The sequence below is a fragment of the Malurus melanocephalus genome, unplaced genomic scaffold (genome assembly GCF_030028575.1).
Source record: "Malurus melanocephalus ecotype Western Australia unplaced genomic scaffold, MMel_1.1 scaffold_24, whole genome shotgun sequence".
Lineage (NCBI taxonomy): Eukaryota > Metazoa > Chordata > Aves > Passeriformes > Maluridae > Malurus > Malurus melanocephalus.
The window spans coordinates 781,629-784,580 of NW_026623256.1; the positions used below are offsets into that span (position 1 = coordinate 781,629).

Below are 2,952 nucleotides of genomic sequence, written 5' to 3' on the forward strand. Positions count from 1 at the left end.
ACAAGTTTCATTACATGTATTTACTCTGCCATTCCAGCAATTGATCCTTTTCCTAAAATGTGCCTCATCTGAAGGCATAGCCCTTTCCTCTATACTCCTGTGCWTATCTTGGGGGTCAATGGAGACATTTAAATTAAGCAGGGCTCAACCTTTAATAAACCAAACATCCTTTTCTCCAAGGATTGAGCAATTGCTGAGTTAGTGTAAAGATTCATGGAGTGTATCTATTTTTATTAGAAGTATTGTATCTATTTTTTATTAGAAGTTGATTTAGCTTAAACTCTACCTCTGAAAYGTATTTCACTCCACCAAGACAAGAGAAGATGTTACAGTCTCATAAATACTGCATGCTCAGGCATCCCTTTGATTTCTCACAGGGAGCCAGTGTGCAGTAATTGCTTTGCTGAAGCCTGGTGTACAGTCTGGGTATCAGATACATGAATTCCCCAGACYCAGTCCAGTTTTCTCAGGTGGCTTTTCATTCACAGCTTAAACTCTGAAAAATTACAAGGCAACAAGTCAGCAGTTGATCCTCTTTCATTTTTATGCTGTTAACATTGAGATGGGGAAGTGTGTGCTGCCTGTGGGGAGAAATGTCCTCACATTTCTGGGGTCTCAGGAAGCTGGGAGAAGKGAAGGAGGGGTTGGTTGATTCTTCACTCCTGTGCAGTGGGGAGGATCTGGGCCTGGCAGAGAGGGCAGGCTGGACCACAGTTATGCTGTCTCCAATTTTAGCTACASTGAGGTTAACAGGGTATCAAGGGAATCATATATCTGGACTGACCARGGCATGCTCTCAAAGTCAGGATCTCACCCTTGTGTCCCAACAAAGGTCGTTTTCCTTGACATGCTATTTTTAGCCAGAAGTTTAAAAAGAGATTTTTTCCTCAACTCCCTCCACCCTTCTGTGGCCCTGGGAACTCTGATATTCCCAGCACCACAGAGGGAGAAAAGCCTGTTCCTGGCATCAGATTTCATGGATGACTGTAGGGAAGCAGTAAAGTGTTCCTGGCAGATAAACCCTGACCAGGGAAAGACGCTTCTTTCCTTCTTTCTTTTCTTCTTAATCCAGTTATTATCTGATCTGTATCATTTAAATAAATATATATGTCCTTGCTTCTATCAGCTCCGGAGCTGGCCTGTGATAGCTGTTTAATTCCACCCATCCATGCTCAGATAGTAACCAGCCTAGCAAGAGGTACAGCTCCAGGTACAGCTCCCAGGCCCCTGCTTAAGACCCATCTGACCTAAATCTCATTCATCATAAACAACCATAAATGCTGGTTTTGTTTATTTTTTTCTAAACAGCAGTTACAGGAATATAAAATTTTTCTTTTTCCATTTATAACTAACACCCCCCCTAGGGCATTTAATAAAAATGGCACTAAAAGATTAATAAAATAAAATCTGGTTTTGATTTCCTTTTTATATTTATATGGCTCATCTCTGAGGTTTTGCATTTATTGTTATTGTTAGCACATATTTCTTTCCTTTCCTCAGCCTTTGTTCACAGATTTGCACTTGATGAGCACATTGCCTCACTTTAAAAATAAGGTTATTAGCTGTCTCTTCTTAGAAAGGCTTGAAACCTCTACGATGTAGGCATGTAAAAATGAAAGGACCTGATGAAATGCAGAAGGCATGAATCTGCTCAGCAAATGCTGAGCTCTTACCAGTATTAAATGACAGAATTCTGTATTGGGATGCCTTAAGGCTGGGAAGCTATTTTGGCTTCGGGGAACCTTGTTGTGACAATTTTTATAAGCAAGTATCATATACCACCAAATAGATCTCCCATTACAGAGCAGCACGTGTATTGCATTTAATCTATAGTGATGTAGGGGCACTAAATTACCTGTGTATAAATCATACACCGTGTTTATAAACTGCCTTTACCCTGAATGAGGGTGCAAAGCTTGGGAACTTCTCCGAACTAGAATCTGAACGATCTCTCTCTCCGGTGCGGCTTCAAAGCCTGAAGAGATGCACATTGAACGCAGCGAAGTTTGGTGCTGGGATGCCAAGGAGCGGTTCTGCCCGGGATGCCCAGAGGCTCTGAGATGTTCCCTCTCTGTGCCAGCAGCCGCCCCCTCCCCGCGGTGTCTCCGCGGTCCCCCCGCCCGCAGCAGCGGAGCGGCGCTCCCGGGGCCAGGTGCCGGTGCCGGGGGCTGCGGGAGCGCTGCGGCCGCTCCCCCAAACCGCATCAGCTCAGCGGAGCCGGTGCGGAGCCCCCACCGGGGGAGGGGGCGGCCGCGTCCCCGCCCTCCCCGCGGCCCGGGGGCACCGCGGAGCTTCCCCGCTCCCCGCCCAGCAAAGCCCCGCCGAGGGGGCGGCAGCACCGCCCGCCCCTCCATCCATCCATCCATGCATCCATCCGTGCATCCATGCATCCGTCCGTCCATCCAAGCAGCCACCCGCCCACCGCCCTTCCGCCGCTGCCGCCCTCCCGCCGCTGCCGCCCTCCTCTCCTCTTCTCTCTTCTCCTCTCCGGGAGCAGCTGGTGCGCACCGTGCGGTGGAGCCACCGCGCTTCGGCTCCGCGGGCGGAGCGGCCGCGGCAGGAGGATGTGTGCGCGGGGCTGGCGACCTGGCATCGCGTCGGTGCTTGGATCCTCCCTCCTCCTTCTCCTCCTCCTCCTCCTCCCCCCGTCCCTCCCGCTCTCCGCCTGGCAGCGCGGGGCTGGGGAAGTTGCGCTTACACGAGAGATGGCTTCGCAGCGGGGATCGCTTTGAGAAAAGGGCTCCCCCTCCCTCGCCTCCCCCCGGCGCCGCGGCCTCCGAACTGTAAGTGGCAGGAAGGAAGTAAAGTTGCAAACAACCTGCCGCGGCAGGAACTTTGTGAGCTGCTCCAGCTGCATGTGTTCAAGGTGCCTTTGATGTACGTGCAGCAGCTTCTGGAAAGTGGACTGCAGCTTTCCCACCCGCCAGCCCTCCCTCTCCCCCACCCTTCCCA

General features: G+C 50.7%; 1 protein-coding gene across 3 annotated transcripts in view; it reads left to right on the forward strand.

Annotated features, from left to right (window-relative positions):
• The window catches only part of MGLL (monoglyceride lipase), a 97,080-nt gene that overhangs the window by 32,990 nt on the left and 61,138 nt on the right, over positions 1-2,952 (forward strand). Inside the window, exon 1 of one of the 3 annotated variants that reach the window (XM_057390247.1) lies at positions 2,524-2,783. The exons of the other annotated variants lie outside the window; for them this stretch is intronic. The gene's annotated coding sequence lies outside the window, so the exon portion shown is untranslated. Of the gene's footprint in view, positions 1-2,523; positions 2,784-2,952 lie in introns of those variants that run through there. 3 annotated transcript variants of the gene reach the window in all.